The 12,854-nt window shown below is 37.4% G+C and overlaps 1 long non-coding RNA gene and 1 pseudogene across 1 annotated transcript; one reads left to right on the top strand and one right to left on the bottom strand.

The window, feature by feature from the left end:
• Window positions 1–5,081: 5,081 nt before the first annotated feature.
• LOC148933442 (uncharacterized) lies at window positions 5,082–8,231 on the top strand. Its single transcript, XR_016130776.1, has 2 exons — window positions 5,082–5,389; window positions 5,701–8,231. It is a non-coding gene; the product is annotated as an uncharacterized LOC148933442 (long non-coding RNA).
• Window positions 8,232–10,906: 2,675 nt separating this feature from the next.
• LOC148933441 (secreted RxLR effector protein 161 pseudogene) lies at window positions 10,907–11,311 on the bottom strand (annotated as a pseudogene).
• Between the last annotated feature and the right edge of the window lie 1,543 nt (window positions 11,312–12,854).

Genomic DNA, 12,854 nt, shown 5'->3' with positions numbered 1-12,854 from the left:
CCTTACACACCTGAGAACACAAAGACATGCACAAGAACAGACACAAAGCTTTCACACAACAGATAGGACCTCAAATACTTGACTGTCACGAGCAAGACTGGCCAAGGCTATCCCAGCTTGCAATCACTCACTACTGGAGGGGCAGGGGGTCACTTGGGCAGCACAAGATGCTTGGTGGTCAAGTAAAATGAGATCACAAGATCACAGAGAACAAGAACCAGCGGAAGCAATACAGAGAAGAAAGCAGAGAAAGTCCTAAGTCCATGCCAGGGACTGTCTACCAGAAAACAAAAGCCGAAGCCTATATTTGGCACTAAACAAGAAAGTAAACCAGAAGATACAACCAATTTACCAGAGCGAATCCCCTCTCGAGGGAGGATTCCACTTGCCCACCTCCTTTAGCGACTTGGCGTGCCGACTTAATCACCCCGTGGCTCTGATACCACTGTAGGGATCAGATTAGGTGCGGATTCACTATTTACCAAGACCTCTTTGTTCTTCATTAGGAGAGTTCAGTAAAACTCTAACCACGCGACTGATTTTGTTGAGTTATCAAGATTACAACCGAAGAACTATCAACTATTACAAATATAGTCAATATTTTAATCTAGGGTTCTTGAAGTATCAACAAAGTTCTCCAAAGAAACCTGCACACTGAATAAACGGATTAGCAACAACAAACAAGATCCTCTCGGATCAAATGAAACAACCCGATTAATGCAAGAAACAAGAGAGACACTGAATAGATCAATAGATGGCTCAAAAACCCCGCCAATAACCAGATCTATTCTACCAGAAACCAATCCAAGGGAGCACCGTTGAAGTCTGACCAGAGATCAACCTCTCACTGCAGATACCAACACCACAGAACTCCACCACACAGGGTCTGGACACCTCAAACACAAACTCACACAGAAAGGTCTCACACACTAAACTCTAGATCTTCATCACACACAACAACCGAAGTAGTTTCCTTCTCCACCACTCACTCACAGTCAATCACTAAAGAAACCGTGAAAGATCACTCAAGAATGGCAGAAGATCCATCGGAGAAGAAGGGTACACAGAGAAAGAGTTCTAGATTCTGCAGAGAGAAGAGAGAGAGTAGGGTTCGATTGGAATGAGAGACTCAAGAGTCTCACCACTCACATAACTAACACACTCCACAATCCAACGGCTCAGGGCCGTGATCCGGGTGAGAGTCCACGTGGCAGCATCTGGAGCAAGAGGTAAGTAATTTGGGCTCAGCCCAAATCAATAACACATGGGCCAAATAAATAATCAGCCCAAGTAGAAAGTCCATCAATATCCAACAGAGCCTTTTTAGAATTTCACATATTCCACACTAATGAAATTAGATATGAGGATGTATCATTTTACTATATACATAAAAATCAAATTCAATGGGTCCAACCATTGTTAATAAATCTTTCGACTGCCACGTGTTTTAGATGGTAATCCCTCCGTCCCGACTAAGATGACACATTTCTTAGTCGACACAGGATTTTAAGAGTTGTTGTTTAATGTGTTAACTGAAGAGAGAAAAAGTGAGTATAAGTATTAAATGGAGCTAGAAAAAGAGTTAAATATTCAATTGAACTAAGAGAAAAATGGTTGTTGTATTAATTGGAGAGAGAAAGTTACTAAAAATAAAAAATGTGTCATTTAGATTTGGATAAACCAAAAATAAAAGTATGTCATCTTAGCATGGACGAAGAGAATACTTCATTTTTCGAGCTGACACATTTTAAATATTCATTTTCTCTCATTTGTCACGCACAATCATATCACTTAATTCCAATCAACCAAACCATACATTTAATTTTGCATTTATTGGTCTTCAAAACTGAAAAAAAAGAGTTCAAATTTTTTTTCCACTAAAACGATTGAAGAAACCTTAGTAGAAACAAATCAAATGATATTGTTGTTGTTAGAAATAATTGCGATAGAAGCAAGGAAGTTAAGAGAGATATATATATTTATCTTGAATAAATATCAAGAGAAACACATCAAAATGATATCGTTATCGCCAAAAATAATTGTGGCATAAGTAAGGAGGTAGCAAGAGATATGGATACAACTGCAATATCTGCGAGATATACGAGAGATAAATAATTAGAGAATAATCACTAATTAGAGGATAAATCAACAATTAGAGGACCATCAATTAACAAATATGAACATACATTAAATGCAAAATAACAACGTGAAGTGTTGCAGTGCGATTCGAACCTAGGTGTCGATGCTCAAAGGCACTTGAAGGAGCCATCTAATCTACTACGTTTTGATATTTATTAACTGAAGAATATACTCCCTTCACGCCTAAAAATGGAAACATTTGATTCGAACTGATTTTAAATATAAAATTGGTAAAATAAAAGAAAGATTGAAAGAAAAGTGGGTTAGTGGAAAAGGGATCCCACTTTATTAGAGAGAAATTTCTAAAAATGAAAGTTTTTATTTTTAGAAGGCGGACTAAATAGGAAAGAATTTATATTTTCAGTGGACGGATAGGTATAAATTAAAATATATAGAAATTATTAAAATTATTGGTGACCATGGGCCCGCCACTAGTCTGAAGAGTGAATATTATGATGCACGAAAGTTTAGGACATATATAGATACGATAAATACTCTTAAGGAGACATATTATCAAATTTAATTTTAGAGTTTAGGACACAAATTGCGGGTTACATAATGACAATTTAGGACATTGGTTACATGGAAGGGACCCTAAATCCCAGACGGTCGAACTAGCATGCATCCAAATTTTGATATTTATTGGTTCGCAACATGAAGGTTGGATAACCAAATAATATTTGATTGTAAAAAACAACTAGAATGGTAAAAAAGTCAAACCACATAAATTTGCTTTGCACAACAAAAAAAAATAATTTAAATTTTTGCTACACGTTATGGTTGAAGAAACCTTAAAGAAAACGCGCACCTCAAAGACTGTTACGATATGCGAACTTTTGCAAATTGATGCATAAACGTAAGGATACGTTTAAACACAATAGTTATTTTAAAACGACAAGGCTTCATTTTCTAATTGAAACATGCTATGTTTGTTATATTATATTAAATTGTACTATTACATTTGATTATATTATAGATTCCAGAATTTGAATTTTTTTCACTAAAAAATTTTAAATTCTAAAATTTTTTTGGACATACTCAGATAAACTGTACACACACTTCATATACACAAACAATACAATGCACACCACCGAACAAATAAAAGACACATTGCACGCGCACATACACACACAACACTACACACACGATATACACACTGTACACAAGACACACACTACACAAAAGACACACACAATGCACACCACATACACAATACAAACACACTACCATACAACCCACATACATAATACAAACACACTACCATACAACCCACATACATAATACACACTGCACACATAATACATACACTGCATACACAATACACATACTGACACAATGACGAACCCAGAAAATAGAATTCATGGGATCGAAACTATTAAATAAAACACATATAAAATATTTAAATAATTATTATTTTAAAAATTATACTACTAATTCTTATTTTCAAATATTTTATTTTAATTTGAGACATTACATAATGTTTTTATCATTAGTTTGTTTGTAGTATAACTTTATTTGTTATTCTTCAAGTAGTTTGTTTGTAGTATAACTTTATTTGTTATTCTTCAAGTATTATTGTTATTGTTTGTATATTAAATAAAAATAAAACTCAACAAAATTAAATCAATGAAACATAATATACAAAAACAACCAGTAACTTTTTTCCTACGCATTTATTAGTTTGAAAATTTTATATTAAAAGCATAAAATAAATAACTAAAGAATTAGTGTACATATTAAATCTGTAAAAACTTTCTTTTCAGATTAATATAATCACATTTTACAAGTATTTGGCTCTCTTTCCTCTTTAACTTGGGCTTTTTTCCGGTGAAACTTGAATTTGTAATATATGGGATAAGTTTTCTCTTTACTGTTAATATAGATGAATATTAGGAGTATTTCAGAAAAATAAAATATAAAAAATATACTTACTCTATAACATAATCAAAATAAACAAAAACCTAAAATCACTTTTCAAGTAGCCGCCTAAGTAACAACAGCCCTTCAACAACGCTCTTCTTCTCCAAAAGCCTTCTTCCTCAGTCATTCCTCACCTAATTACCTTCTCCTTTTTTTAATCCACAATGTCATTATTTTCAATTTTCTTCACTACTTTGTTTCTTCTCTTCCATGGAAACACTATGGTGGGGTCGGCGGTGGAACTATTGTGGTATCGGCCGGCCAATTAATAGAGACTCCAATGGCTCTCACAGACCCGCAGTGGGGTCGGCCGACCCCACCTGGTCCGTCATTGTTGATTTTATTTTATTTTATTTTTGATTCTATTCTTCTCATCTTCATTTTTACTCTCTTTATTAAAATGATCCAAGACTCTTGTGAATTAAATTAGTCGAAAAATGTGTAGTATACTAATTTCCATAAATTGTGAGCTGAGAACGTGTTAAAAGCCATGTTGCAACCAACCAAAAGACTTAATACAAAGAAGTCAATTTACCTTTTATTGAAAGGTCAATTCAACTACTTTTATAAGATATGAAACAAATTAATATTTCAAATTAAAATGGATCATATTATGTATACTACAAATTATAACCAATTATAGATGTTTTGTGAAATATTACAGTTCAGTAATTTAATATGTAAATTATACTGGTAATTTTGTTTATTTTAATTTAATAAGAACCCATTTGTATATGAATTATGACAAACAACAATTTACTATCTATTTTAAAAATATAAGTAAGTTATAGTAATACGTAGATGTTATACATCTAACAATTACTTCAAAAATATAAGTTATAGTACTCCTAATACGTAGATGCTATAGATCTAATAATTATTGATAAGATTACTGATTACATCTATGATTATAAATTAAAATGAGTACCTACCATACCATTAATGAGATAGATGCAAGAAATTCAAATGTGAAAATAAAGAAGCCTCGTACATAATCAATTGATCTCTCTCTATCGATTACCACATCAAAGAGGAAAATGTCACCCATGATCGCGACTTGTGTAGAGGGACATTATATTATATAGGGGCTTGAATAGTAAAAGGGCGGAAAAAACACTGTTCACCCGGTAGAAAATCGCCGGGTTTCTGGCAAAGTGAGATAACTATCGGCGAAAATCGGTGGTATAAGGTTTTCTCGTTTTCTCTGAAAATTTGAAAGGAAGTTTTATCCCTAATTTGCCCTTCCAATTCTCCAACTGCAAGCACAGATCGACATATCTACGACCAAAAACCACACATTGTTGGCGTCGATTTCAACCTTACGATACATGTACGCCTTTCTTCGTCCGGTTTTTATGTCATTATTTTCATAGACTTTAACAAAGAATTCCGTGAATGTATTTTACCATTGTCATTATAGAATTGTAAATTTTTGTTGGTGAGTCTGATGTTAGTTGGGAGGCCTCTGTCTTTTGTGTTGTTGGTTAAGCTATGGTTGTGGGTTTGGAGTTGTGTTGTGTTTGTTTTTGTTTCAGCAAGAAATATGAAAGTGTGAAATAAACATTGCGGTGCTCATATTCCTTGTGTTGTTATGAACTTTCATTGTTATAAACTGAATCAACCGGTTTCCCCCGTGTGTAGTATGGTTAACGAGAGACAGCAAAAGAAGAAGGAAACGAAGGCAGTTGTTATTATGATCGAGGACATCACCCGGACACAACAAGATTTGCTCACGATCGTCAACATGGTCCGGACAATGCTTGCCTCCGGTGCGATCACAAGGACCTCCTCCTCGCCTTTGGACCACGAACGTCGCGTTCGGTCGCCTTCACCTTCTCAGACTTTCCAGAATATGCAACACCTGCAAAAGAAGAGTTGAATCTATGTATTGAACTTAGTTGAACGAAAGGTTCACATGTTTGAAAAATGAAACACTGATACCCGGCGGAGTGCCCTCGTATATGACTTATCCCTTTCCATTTGACGACATCGCAGCTATTACCGATCAACAAAAGGTATTTCGTGGAATTTGTGGTGACATGAGTGTATCAGGAACATGTTGTGTGTAGTGCGGGAAATGTGTGAAATTTGTGTAGTGTGCGTAGTGTGTGAAATGTGTGAATTGTGTGTAGTGTGTAAAGTGTGTGAAATCTGTATAGTGTGTGAAATGTGTATAGTGTTTGTGAGATGTGTGCAGTGAGTGAAATGTGTGAAACTTATGTATTATGTGAAGTGTATGAAATGTGTAGGGTGTGAAATTCGTGCAGTGTGTGAAATGTGTGTAGTGTGTGAAATTTGTGTATTGTGTGTAGTGTGTGAAACGTGCGAAGTATATGAAATATGTGAAATGTGTGTAGTATGTGTAGTGTGTGCAGTGTGTGTAGTGTGTATATGTGTGTATAATATGTGTACTTTGTGTGAAACGTGTGTAGTGTGTGGAATATGTGAAATGTTTGTAGTGTGTGTAGTGTGTGTGGTGTGTGTATGTGTATAGTATGTGTATTTTGTGTGAAGTATGTGTGAGTGTGTATTTGGTGTATAGTGTGTGAAATGTGTGTAGTGAGTGAAATTTGTGTAATGCGTAAAGTGTGTGAAACGTGTGAAGTGTGTGAAATATGTTAAATTTGTGAAATGTGTGTAATGTTCTCTAGATGAAATGAATTCACCTTCATCAAAATTAAAGATAAAATTCAAATTTTAAAACTGGAATTGAATTCCAATTAAAATCCTATTACGTATTTCAAACTTTAATAATTAAGAATTTTAGTGGCATGTCATTGCCAATTGAATTTCTCACATCTTTAAATTAAATTGATGTTCTCTAGATGAAATAAAATTCACCTTCATCAAATTAAAGATATAATTCAAATTTTGATCCAGGAATTGAATTCCAATTAAAATCCATCCAATTATTAATATGTAATTTTCAAAATTTTAAGACCTTTAAATAATTGAAAAACTTATGTCTTTTACCAAGGTATATTTCTAAGAAATAAATCCATAAACAACTAATTAAAATAAAGATAATTTCAATTAAGTCTCAAAATAAAACATGAAAGCTAGAGAGAATATTCCTTTAAAAATCCATCCAATTATGAAAATGCCAAAAATTAGATCAATCAAATATTGAATTTTCTTTATGTTAATTATTTTGACTTTTTTAAGATGGAAACAATCTATCTAAATCAGCTAATTAATAAATTAAATCAATTATTGAGCTAATTATTGCAATTACAATTTTAAAGAAAGTAACAAATTCTCTTTTAAATTGGAAGTCTTGATTAATTAAATTGAATCATTCCAATTTCCAAGAGTTAAATAATTTATCTAGGTTTAGGATTTTAAACCAAAATTATAAATTTGTGTATTAAGAAACGAGTTGAAAATGAAACAATGAGACGACAAAATGACGAGCCCAAAACCCTAATTAGGGTTTGGGCCGCCACCCCACACCGAGGCGGCTGTTGACCGTCGCTCCCACTGGAGCAGCCACCGCTTTCCAGCAACGAAGATCGCCGACAAAGCAGCTTCTCGCGACGCCGTTTCTGTCCCGATTACACGGCTACCGCTGCTGTCCGAAGACAGCGCAGCCGCTGCTTGTGGCTTCCGGCACAAATGACATCGCTGCTGTCCAGAGATGGAGCAGCGGCCGCCACCTCCGATCAGCCATGACTCCCCGAAGAAGATGTCTCTGCCGCTGACTCCCTGAAGATGTCGCTGCTGTCGCTGGATCAACAAGGGGGCTGCCAGAAACTGCTGCCTTCACTCGACAGGGAGCCCTCAATCAGCTGCTGTCCGACGAGGGAAGCTCTTCCGCCGTCGCCTAAAGACGACGCAGCTGCTCTCACACGACCGTGCAGCTGCTGTCTGGCGCTGCTGTCCGAACACGAAGCAGTTGCTTCCGGAGCTGCTGTTCGTTGCCTACTCCGACCAGCTGAGACCGCCGCAGATTCCTCTCACCGGATCTGGATCTCGGAGCCCCGATGAAGACAACCCGCTACATAAACACACCTAGGGTTTATCCCTTGTGTTCATTTAGCCATTTCCGATTTTAATTAACTTGATTCATCCTGGTCGCTTCGCTTGACTGCGATCTTTTATCTTAACCAATCGATTCCCAATTGTAACAATCTATTATGTTCACACCAATATGCACATTCAAATTTCAAGCTTTTTATCAATTTAAATTGTTCTAGCATATTAAGAATATAATTCTATAGATCTATGAATACTTGCTCAGATCTAGAATATTATTGTGAAAAACTTGAATAAAATTCAAGATTCATAATGGGATAGCCGAAAGAAAAAATAGGACTATTCTTGAGATGACTCGGGAACTCCTCATAGACTCCAAAACCCCATCCTTTTTCTGACCTGAAGCTGTAGCCACATCAGTATACCTCATAGACCGTCTTCCTACAAAAACCTTAAATCATAAAACACCTTTAGACCACCTGTCCACTTTAACACAAATACCATCCTCTCTATCTCTACCACCCAAAATCTTTGGCTATACTGTTTATGTTCATATCCTAAACATGAAAGATCTAAACTTGAACCGTGTGCAACTAATTGTGTGTTTGTTGGGTATGTGATAAATAAAAAGGGCTATAGATGCTATGATCCTAAAACAAAACGAGTGATACAACCATGAACTGTAATTTTCTCGAGTCTGAATTCTATTATCACAAACACCCCGGGAGTTAGTGAGAGAGTAGTTAGGGGAAGAGTCGAGAGAATGACTCCATTCGAAGTTTTGTGCGAAGTACCTTTGATGTGGGACCAACAGAGCAAGTTGGCACTATTCATAGGACGATCCCATCCACAGATGGGGTCCAGACGCTTCCGCCGCGTTCCTTTGATCCAACGATACAGAATCCGAGGTAATCTCGAATCCACACTATAAGGATACAGTTGTTACTCTAGTGCAGAAACAAAAGAAGACAATACTATTGATGAAGACACTAGTCAGTATGTACTTCCCCTAAGGAGCATAGGAGGCATCCCTCCCAAAAGATATTCACCTGAGAGGATTGGAAGACAAAATAGATACTTCGTGTCGAATTTCTCCAAAGCAAACATCTAAAAAATGACGAAGCTTTTTCATACGAGGAGGAGATTCCTCGAACCTTTGAAGAAGTAGTAAAATTGAAACATTGGAGGGAAGCGATGCTAGTCGAAATGAAGGCCTTGAAACTAAACGGCACGTGGGAAGTTAGCCCACTGCCTGTAGGGAAGCACATAATGGAGTGTCGTTGGGTCTTCACGACTAAAGGAAGACCAGATAGAAGTATTGAGATGTACTAGGCTACACACAGACTCAGTGGATTAATTATTCTGAAATATTTACTCCAGTCGACAAAATGAACATTGTTTGTGTACTACTCTCTATTGCCTCCAATAAGGATTGGCCACTCCACCAGTATGATGTGACCAATGCATTCCTAAATGAGGAACTAGAGGATCCTATCTATATTGGCCACTCTACGGGCTCAAACAGTTCCTAGAAAGTGGTTTGGAAGATTCACTGAAGTGATGAAGAAATATGGATATCGGCAAAGTAACTCAGATCACACTAGCTTCATCAAGAGATTTGATGAAAAGTTCACATGCTTGATTATCTATGTGTATGATATGATAATCATAGGAGATGACAATGAAGAAATAGAGAGTCAAGGAACATCTGGATGCTGAATTTGAGATTAAAAATCTTGGAGACCTCAAATACTTTTTGGGAATCAAAGTGTTGAGATAGACATGTTAGACTGCAAATTGGCAGACACCAATTGTTCAGAATCACGGTCTTCAAGTTGTAAAGGGCGCAACAACCACTGATCGAGGAAGATACCAGAGACTGGTTGGGAAACTCATATATCTTTCCCACACCAGACCAGATATTGCCTATGCTATGGGGATACTTACTTCACCTTTGTTGGATGAAATCTGGTCACTTGGAGAAGTAAGAAACAGAAAGAGGTTTCTCTTTCAAGTGCTGAGGCTGAATTTCGGGGAATTAAGAGTGGACTAATCGAGATACTTTGGCTTAGAAGGTTGATGAAGGAATTGAAATCGGAGTCGCAGAAGACATGCAAGTTATTATGTGGTAATAAGATAACCATCAGTATCTTAGAGAGCCATGTTCAACATGATCGAACTAAACACGTCGAAATTGATCGGCACTTATAAAGGAGAACCTTAAAGAGAATGTTGGTGAGAGCGCCCAGAATCAGTTGCACAACAAGTAAATCAAGAACACGATCAATTTGGATGGAAGAGAAATCTTGTTTATTGCTGAGAGAATTGTTTAGAGTACAAGATACAATTTGAATTGAATTAGGGATTAAAACCCTTTTTGCTATTATCTAAGCGTAATCAGCTAAGAAGATGGAAAAACAAAATGAACAACTGTAATCTAATCCACCTTACTCGCACAGATCTAACGGCTGGCAATTAGTCTACACATTTGAACTAAAAACGTATTTTAGAGTAGCAACTTTCCCTGAGCTCAAACCAGCAGTCAACAAAGTCCACAAATCTCCATCTTGACTGCCTGACTTTGAGTTCACTAACTCCTCTTCCTCATGCCGACCAGCTCCCTGCACAACTCAAACTTTTCTCGGTTCAGCGGCTTAGTTAGCATGTCGGCCGGATTATCCTTTGTGTCAACCTTGTACACAACTATATTCCCCTTTTCAATCTCTTCCCTCAAAAAATGATAACGCACGTCTATGTGCTTACTGCGTTAGTGAAAAACCTGGTGCTTCGCCAAACTTATTGCACCACTGTTGTCGCAGCCTATAGGAATCGTCCTCTGCACCACTCCAAACTCTCCAACAATGCCCCTCAATCAGAAACTTTCCTTCACCGCAGCTGTGATGGCCATATACTCGGCCTCAGTGGCGGACAAGGCCACCACACTCTGCAGCGTCGATTTCCAGCTGATAGATCCACCAAACAAAGTGAAAATATAATCTGTCTGCGATTTTCTGTTGTCAATGTTACCAGCAAAATCACTATCGCAATACCCCACCAAAGCTTCCCCCTTCAACTCCTCATTGCCCTTGTATAAGATACCATACTCCTTTGCATCTTTTAGACATCTCAGGGCCCATTTAAGAGCCAACCAGTGCTGCTTCCCATGATCTGCCATGAACCGGCTTGTAACACTGATAGCTTGAGCCACATCAGACCTGTTGCCAATCATAGCATACACAATGCTACCCACAATATTGGCATAGGGTATTAGCTGCATTTCTTGTCTCTCTTCTTCATTTTGAGGTGTCTGCTGTTTTGACAGCTTGAAGTGTAATGTGACATACTTGGATTTTGCTTGGTTTTAGAGAGTAATTTTGCATGGTTTTGATCACATTTCGTCTATTATTGGATATGATTATGATTACTTCTCTATTATTTTGGTATTTGACCATTTTGTGAAGAATGTGTAGAAAAATGTGCAAAACAAGTGGATGTGCAATAGCCTTAGTTCGAGGCAGTTTTTCTGGAGATTTCGAAGTCCAATCAGCCTCTAATTCATACCATTCTCTTCGTCTTCGAAAGAGCTTCACGTGGGTATCTTGCACGCCTCAATCGGAGTCCCGTAGAAGAAGTTATGGCCATTAGACGAACACTGCCCAATCCAGTGAAAACGCCCGGTTTGGGAAGAAAACGCCCGGTTTGAGAAGAAAACGCCCGGGGACAGACTAAACGCCCGGTTTTGAGAAGAAAACGCCCGGGCACGGCGCCCAGGCGGGTGTTTTGCTTTATTATATATATGTGCAACGCCTAGGGTTCACGGGAGAGAGTCCCATCCACCTCCTACGCCATTCTTCCGCCTCCAAACATCCATATACACCAATTTTCGTCCAAGAGCAAGAGGAGGGCGATTGAGAAGAGTTCAACCATCAAGACGAAGGATTCTCAACCCCCAATTCATCTCCGGGGCAATTAGTATCAATTTACTTGTGTTTTCCATGTTTTCTACCGACTATTTTGTGGGATTCTTGTAAACATGAGTAGCTAGATACATTTGTGGAGCTTTGGGTGAAGATTACTTTGAATATGTTTTGATTTAATTGAATTGAACCTTCGCCTAGCTCTTGTGGTTATTTTGCTTGTTCTTGTGCTTTTATTGTTCTTTTGTTTGGCCAACATTAGAACCATGTCCGTTTAACTAGATTAATCGAGAGATAGCTAGTTTTATGTGGTAAAAGGAACGAGTACAACACATGGTTTATCTACACTCGAGAGAGGGGACCCTATGTGAGGGCTTGAGTCTTAGGAACTTAAGGAGTTAGAATCTAATCTATTGGAAGGAGACTGGGTAGGTGCACTCGAGAGAGGGCTTATCCTATGGTAGCGACTTTCCTAATAATCCTAGAGACACAAATAGGTGAATCGATCTTTTAATGTTATGCTTGGCTCATGTTGTTATTTTGTCATTCCCGCGCTTTTACATTCATTGGATTAGCTACCCGTTTGAATGCATCTTTACATTGTTACAATATACGAGAGTTGATTAACAAATGTGTGATTTGGGAGTGGACAACACCTTAATCAATATCATCCGAGAGGAGTGAGGTTTTGTGTGAGGGTATAAATCTTAGGAGCCTTTTGGAGTTGTGTGCTTACACTATAAGGAGACTTTGGGCCTAGCATGCAACCTACAAGTCATGTGCATTCGAGAGAAGGCATGATCTTACCTTCGTGATAGCTTAGTAACTCTTGAGACCCCAGTCGGCATAGCTCGAAGATTGATTTAGAGGTTTAGTGAGATTAATCAAGACTAACATTGTAGT

Source organism: Salvia hispanica, chromosome 1 (genome assembly GCF_029641045.1).
Source record: "Salvia hispanica isolate PSC_SH4W2 chromosome 1, Shi_PSC_v1, whole genome shotgun sequence".
Lineage (NCBI taxonomy): Eukaryota > Viridiplantae > Streptophyta > Magnoliopsida > Lamiales > Lamiaceae > Salvia > Salvia hispanica.
The sequence above is the reverse complement of the archived record's forward strand: the minus strand, read 5'-3'. Positions and strand labels throughout refer to the sequence as shown.